Below are 7843 nucleotides of genomic sequence, written 5' to 3'. Positions count from 1 at the left end.
CGTCCTCATTGCGAGGTGAGGCGCACCTAGAGCGTACACGTTGGGACCCGAAAGATGGTGAACTATGCCTGGCCAGGACGAAGTCAGGGGAAACCCTGATGGAGGTCCGTAGCGATTCTGACGTGCAAATCGATCGTCGGAGCTGGGTATAGGGGCGAAAGACTAATCGAACCATCTAGTAGCTGGTTCCCTCCGAAGTTTCCCTCAGGATAGCTGGTGCTCGTACGAGTCTCATCCGGTAAAGCGAATGATTAGAGGCCTTGGGGCCGAAACGACCTCAACCTATTCTCAAACTTTAAATGGGTGAGATCTCCGGCTTGCTTGATATGCTGAAGCCGCGAGCAAACGACTCGGATCGGAGTGCCAAGTGGGCCACTTTTGGTAAGCAGAACTGGCGCTGTGGGATGAACCAAACGCCGAGTTAAGGCGCCCGAATCGACGCTCATGGGAAACCATGAAAGGCGTTGGTTGCTTAAGACAGCAGGACGGTGGCCATGGAAGTCGGAATCCGCTAAGGAGTGTGTAACAACTCACCTGCCGAAGCAACTAGCCCTGAAAATGGATGGCGCTGAAGCGTCGTGCCTATACTCGGCCGTCAGTCTGGCAGTCATGGCCGGTCCTTGCGGCCGGCCGCGAAGCCCTGACGAGTAGGAGGGTCGCGGCGGTGGGCGCAGAAGGGTCTGGGCGTGAGCCTGCCTGGAGCCGCCGTCGGTGCAGATCTTGGTGGTAGTAGCAAATACTCCAGCGAGGCCCTGGAGGGCTGACGCGGAGAAGGGTTTCGTGTGAACAGCCGTTGCACACGAGTCAGTCGATCCTAAGCCCTAGGAGAAATCCGATGTTGATGGGGGCCGTCATAGCATGATGCGCTTTGTGCTGGCCCCCGTTGGGCGAAAGGGAATCCGGTTCCTATTCCGGAACCCGGCAGCGGAACCGATACAAGTCGGGCCCCTCTTTTAGAGATGCTCGTCGGGGTAACCCAAAAGGACCCGGAGACGCCGTCGGGAGATCGGGGAAGAGTTTTCTTTTCTGCATGAGCGTTCGAGTTCCCTGGAATCCTCTAGCAGGGAGATAGGGTTTGGAACGCGAAGAGCACCGCAGTTGCGGCGGTGTCCCGATCTTCCCCTCGGACCTTGAAAATCCGGGAGAGGGCCACGTGGAGGTGTCGCGCCGGTTCGTACCCATATCCGCAGCAGGTCTCCAAGGTGAAGAGCCTCTAGTCGATAGAATAATGTAGGTAAGGGAAGTCGGCAAATTGGATCCGTAACTTCGGGATAAGGATTGGCTCTGAGGATCGGGGCGTGTCGGGCTTGGTCGGGAAGTGGGTCAGCGCTAACGTGCCGGGCCTGGGCGAGGTGAGTGCCGTAGGGGTGCCGGTAAGTGCGGGCGTTTAGCGCGGGCGTGGTCTGCTCTCGCCGTTGGTCGGCCTCGTGCTGGCCGGCGGTGCAGGATGCGCGCGCCTGCGCGGCGTTCGCGCCCCGGTGCTTCAACCTGCGTGCAGGATCCGAGCTCGGTCCCGTGCCTTGGCCTCCCACGGATCTTCCTTGCTGCGAGGCCGCGTCCGCCTTAGCGTGCTCCTCCGGGGGCGCGCGGGTGCGCGGATTCTCTTCGGCCGCCATTCAACGATCAACTCAGAACTGGCACGGACTGGGGGAATCCGACTGTCTAATTAAAACAAAGCATTGCGATGGCCCTAGCGGGTGTTGACGCAATGTGATTTCTGCCCAGTGCTCTGAATGTCAACGTGAAGAAATTCAAGCAAGCGCGGGTAAACGGCGGGAGTAACTATGACTCTCTCATAGTTACTGGGCAAGTGAAGCGCAATACATGGGCCATGCCCTCTTAGCCTCTCCTTGCCTGCGGCTTCCCCCCTTCCCGTGGGCCCGCCGATACGCCAGTCCTTGATAGGACTGGTAAGCAGAGTGGAAGTCCGCACTTGGGGCTTTGGGGGGTTACCAGCCCTCCATCGCATAACCCTTAATGTTGGGACAACAAGAGAAGAAAACACGGGTACCGGGCCTTCCGCTGAAGGACCCGGCCTAACAGTCCCGACTGCTAGCCTGCCAACCGTCCCTGAAGTAGAGGAGGCCGTGGAGCCATGGTTCCACTGCAGCATTTGCAGCCGTGCCTTCCGCAGCAAGATCGGGCTCGGACAACACCGCCGCCGCGCCCATCCGGAAGCGGCAAATGCGGAGATTGCAACTGATAGGAAGCGAGCTCGGTGGGCGGAAGAAGAGATGCGGGAGCTCGCCCTGGCGGAGGCTAGGCTTCTCTGTGCCAGTGACTCCAAAGTCCTCTTTGCAAACCAGGAGCTTCTACCCCTGTTTCCGCACCGTACCCTGGATGCCATCAAGTGCAGGAGGAGGACGGTGGCACACAGGACGATGGTGCGGGAATACGTAGCGGAGCTGAGGCGGGAACAACAGACGCAGCATGGTCTGCGCCATTCACCCGTCCCGGAGTCGCTGCCGGAGGGGCCACCCTCTCCGCCGGAGCTTGAGCGCCCGCCACAAACATCTGTAGTCGACGAAGCCATATGGAGGCACCTCGCCGGCCTGCCGCGGTCGGCCGCGCGCTTCTCGGCCCTGGACGACCTTGCGCGTTTGGGGCCGGGTACGCCGTTGGCAGTGGTCGCGGCTGGGCTGCCTGAGGCCCTCCGAGCTGTCGGCTCTGAGGAAGCAGAAGCAAGGAAGAGGAAGACGTCGCGCCCGCCATCCAAGCAGCGGTCTGATGGTGGCCCTCCGCTCTCCAAGCGGAAGCGCCGCCGGTGGGAATATGCCAGATGTCAGGATGCCTTCAGGAAGAATCGCGCGCGCTGCGTGCGTGGCCTCCTGGATGGCACCCTGCTCCAGCCGTCGTCGAACATCTCAGGGCTGGTGGACTTCTGGCGCAGCCTCTTCACGACAGAGCCACCTTCCAACGCTGGCTCCATTCCCGATCGGCTTCTCCCGCGCTCGGAGTCTGTTGACTTTGAGCGTCTATGGAGGCCGATCACTGCAGAAGAGGTTGCGGCCGCCTTGCCGCCCAGAGGCTCCGTTGCCGGCCCTGACGGCCTCTCGCCGGTGCAGCTGCGCCGCCTTCCAGCGGAGGTCACCACCAAACTCCTAAACCTTTTCCTGCTTACCCGTAAGCTTCCCCCTTCCCTCCTCCGAGCCAGGACCTCTTTGCTCCCTAAGACAGCCGCCCCAGCATCCCCCGCTGACTTTCGGCCCATCACCGTCTGCTCGGTGCTAGCCCGAACCTTCCATAAGGTTCTGGCGACTCGCCTTATGCAGATGTGTGCTGTGGACGAACGTCAGCGGGCTTTCATCCCAAGGGATGGGATGCTGGAGAACACTTTCCTCCTCGACCGGATACTCGTCGGCGCCGTCCGCCGCTGTCGTTCTGTGTTCATGGCATCCCTCGATGTGTCCAAGGCGTTCGATTCGTTGGACCATGCGGCTTTGCGTCCTGTGCTTAAAGCCCATGGTCTGCCGGACGAATTCATTGACTACGTCGAGGGCTGCTATGCGGACAGCACGACGGTAATTGCGGGGGGTGGCGACGAGTCCCCGGCCGTGCGGCCAGCAAGAGGTGTTCGGCAAGGAGATCCTCTGTCCCCTCTCCTGTTCAATTTCGCTGTTGATTATGTTCTAGGTCAACTGCCCTCTCACGTAGGTGTCAAGGTGTTGGGCCGCCAGACGAACGCGGCGGCCTTCGCGGATGACATCCTGCTCTTCGCCTCCACGAGGGGGGGCCTGCAGTCCCTTATCAACGCAGCAGTGGCAGCCCTCGACCAGCTGGGGCTGCGGGTTAACCCGCGGAAGTGTCTCACCCTCGCACTCGTGGCGTCCGGCCGCGAGAAGAAAGTGAAAGTGGATGCGAGCGTCACCTTCACGGCCGGCGAAACCACCATGCCGGCGTTGGGAGTGGGTGAGACCTTCCGCTACCTGGGACTGCAGTTCTCCTCCTCTGGGCGGTGTCTCTTCCATCCGAGGCACCACATCGAGGAGCAGCTGTCGATCATCACGCGGGCGCCGCTGAAGCCGCAGCAGCGGCTCTTTGCACTTCGTGAGGTCCTTCTCCCGGGCCTGTATCATGGCCTAGCACTGAGCCGCACCCGCATCGGTGCGCTCAAGGCCATGGACAATTGCGTCCGAGCCGCCGTGAGGAGATGGTTCCGCCTCCCAGCCGACACCCCCTTGGGCTACTTTCACGCTCCAATTGCCCATGGGGGCCTTGGGATTCCATCAGCCCGCTGGATAGGGCCAACCCTGAGGCGGGGCAGGCTCCTCACCCTGTTGCAGCTCGAGACCACCACCACCGACGCAGACCTGGGGGAGGCACGACACGAAGTGGCGGCGCTTGAACGACACCTGACGTGGGAGGGCCATCTGCTGCCAACGGCTGCAAAAGTTGGTGAGATGTGGGCGGCGCGCCTGCATGTTTCCTTCGACGGGGCAGCTCTCTCGTCGTCAGCCAGGACATCAGGCCAACACAGCTGGGTCGAGGACACCAGTCGCTTCCTGTCTGGCCGTGACTACGTCGCGTGCATCCGCACGCGCATTAACGCTCTACCATCCAAAGCGCGCAGGAGTCGCGGCCGAGACAGGGAGAAGATGTGTCGCGCAAGATGCAACGCCGTCGAGACCGCAAACCACGTCGTCCAGGGCTGCGGGCTGACCAGCCGAGCCCGGGTGCGACGACACGACGCGGTTGTGAAATACGTCGCGCGCGGGCTGGCTCAACGAGGGTTCGACGTGTCTGTCGAGCCACACCTTCGTACACCAGAGGGAGTCCGCAAGCCCGACGTTGTGGCGTCTAAGGACGGCGTGGTGCATGTCATCGACGCACAGATCGTCGGCGACCATCTTGACACCGACTGGTGTCACCGGCAGAAGGCGGCGAAATACGACGTCCCGTCGGTGCAGCAAGCCGTCGGCGCTCTCCGACCTGCAGCCAGTAGCATACAGTTTAGAACAGTGACCCTGAACTGGAGGGGGACTTGGGCACCTACATCAGCCCGCCAGCTCCTACAACTTGGCTTCCGCAGGCGGGAGATAAGCACCATCAGCACGCGGGTGCTCTGTGGAACGACGTGGATCTTCGGCCTGTTCGAAAATATGACGTCGTCCAGGCCGAAGTACAGGGAGGGCGTAGGCTAGTTAGTCGGTTAGTTTTAGGTTAGTTTGCCCCGACTCCCGGGGCTTCAATATCGGGAGCAATTCCGCTCTTTATTCAATTTTTGTATGTAACTTGTGATACTGTGATTAATATTAAGGTAACAGCGGTTACACAACATCGGTAACCGGCGCCCTTGTGAGCTCCTCTCGGGGAGCAAGGCGCAATAGATTAAGAGTGTTATGTATTACCTTGTGTTATTCACTGTATTTGTGAATAAAGACGGCTGTATAGCCAAATGCCTCGTCATCTAATTAGTGACGCGCATGAATGGATTAACGAGATTCCCGCTGTCCCTATCTACTAGCTGCGGCTGTCTCATGCTATGTGCCCCGATTTGTGGGGGCTCATGGTTGGTAATAGGCAGCAGGGGAAGGATGCGACTCGAACATCTTAGCCTCTCCTTCCCAAGTGTCCCTGCCCGCCTTCTCGCGGTGCAGCTGTTAAGCCTTCGGGCGACTGAAGGGCAGGGGCGCGACGGTGTGCTGAATAACTTGCACACCGGTTCCGGTGGCTGCATTTGTCGCGGCGGGATCCTGGCCTAAGTCGGCGAAGGTCGCCCGCCCTGCCCCTGGAATTCCGGGGCATGATCCGCCAAGCCGGGGCGTGGTGACATGTCCCCGGTTAGGTTAGATGGGTCCAGACCCCCGAACGTCTGGGGGACCGGCCCGGCACCTGAGTAGGACCGGGTCTTTAGCCTTGTGGTGGGAACTCGGCCTAGTAGGGGGCGAAGGACGGGGAGTGAATCCGCTCTCCCGGAATGCGGGGGGCATTCGCCGGTAAGGGAGCGGGAGAAAACTTCGATGATGCAGCCATCGAAGAGGACTAGTGCGCTGTACCCACGGCGTGCTAAACCTAGCAGCTCAGTTGTAGAGAGCTCTTGGTCGAGGGGCGTGACCGGTGAGCGAGCTGCATTTAGCCTCCCCCCATGCCAGAGAGGCCGGTCCGGGGAAAGAGACGGGCCTCCTTTTCACTCTCTTCATTTCGTCAAGATGGCTGAACAAGTAGAGAGTGACCATGCGTTTGAAGGCGATTCGAATTACGATGATGCTTCATCTGTAGCCGAGCGTCATGCTCGTTTCTTAAAGTTACTGGATTCCAGTGTAAAGAATGGCAAAATTAGTAATCAGGCGATAAATAATATTCGGGATTGTGTTGCTAGGTGGGCAATGGTTCATTCCCAGTTAGAGGGGAGATTGATAGAATTGCAGAAGGAAAATGAACGCCTCAGGAGTCAGCCACCAGTTGCAAAATCTTATGCCGCGGTCGCGAGTACCCCTGTGGTCAAGGCGCCATCGGTAAAAGAGACAATACAGGAAAATATCAAGAAGGTTGTCCCAACGGTGTTTATCAAGCCAAAAGAGGGGGAGGACATTCGAGCAGTCAAGACTGCATTCGAGAAGTGTATAGATCCCAAGCGAGACAAGATTAAAATAAATACAGTAAGAACTGCAAAAAATGTACTGATCGTGGAAACGGCAACTCAAGAAGATAGTCAGCGTATTATGACAAATCCTCAGTTAACTGAGAAGGTCAAATGCGAACCGCCTAGGAGGCGAAGGCCTTTGATGTGCCTATACGATGTCCCAACATATATGAGTGCGGACAGCTTGTTGGATTCCATATACGTGCAGAATTTTGACATGACTATGACAAGGGAGGATTTCGATAGCCAGTTTAGACTCAGATTTAAAGTCGGACCAAGGGAGAAACTTACAGTTCACCATGTGGTGGAAGTCTCTCCGGAACTTTGGAAGCCTCTTACTAGAATTGGCAGGTTGTACGTCGGATACTCAGCGTTAAACATTAAAGATTACTTGGCGGTGCCGCGTTGCACCAAGTGCCAAGACTTGAACCATACAAATAAGTATTGTCAGGAAGAACATGCCTTGTGTGCCCATTGTGGGCAGGTGGGTCATGAAAGGCAGGCCTGTCCTAATAAGGACAAACCCCAGGTCTGTATACCGTGTAAGAAGCGGGGAAGAAAGTGTGGTGGACCTAAAGACTGCCCTACCTACCGCATGTTCCTTGACAGAATTATTCAGCGAACTGATTATGGCGACCCTTAAGGCGCCGAAAAGGAAATCTCCGAGTAAAATTAAAAGGGACGCGGAACGGGGCAAGTTAATTAGTAAGGCTCTGTCCACAGGTACACTGTACAGCCCAGAAGAAGTTCCGGGCGCCACTGGAGGATCGATGGTCGACGTCGGCATCCAAACAGATGTCGACTTGGAGACGGCGATCGGTCGGCTAACTAGTCGACTGTCAAGAACCAAGATGGAGGAGCCGGCGAAGCAAGACCCACAGACTACAGATCAAGGCGCGAGTACAGTTCCTAATGAAGACGGTGGCGGTGGTAGTAGTGGTGGTGGTAGTAGTGGCAGATCAAATGTAAATATTGTAAATAGTGCAAAGTCGAGTACAGTTTCTACTGAGGATGTTGGTGGTGATGGTAGTAACTGTAGATCTAATGTAAATATTGTAAATAGTGCAAAGTTGAATGGTGCAAGCACTTTTTATAATGCAGTTGGTCCTGGAGACGTGTATAATGATTTTGAACATAAGTTGCGGTTAACCAGGCTTGAGGAACCAGCATTGTTGACTGTTGCACTGAGGCAGCTTGTTCGGACTGGACATAGACATGGCCAAGATATTACCTATCCAGCCTTGGAGGACGTGGATTGTA

Source organism: Schistocerca serialis, unplaced genomic scaffold (genome assembly GCF_023864345.2).
Source record: "Schistocerca serialis cubense isolate TAMUIC-IGC-003099 unplaced genomic scaffold, iqSchSeri2.2 HiC_scaffold_134, whole genome shotgun sequence".
Lineage (NCBI taxonomy): Eukaryota > Metazoa > Arthropoda > Insecta > Orthoptera > Acrididae > Schistocerca > Schistocerca serialis.
The sequence above is the reverse complement of the archived record's forward strand: the minus strand, read 5'-3'. Positions refer to the sequence as shown.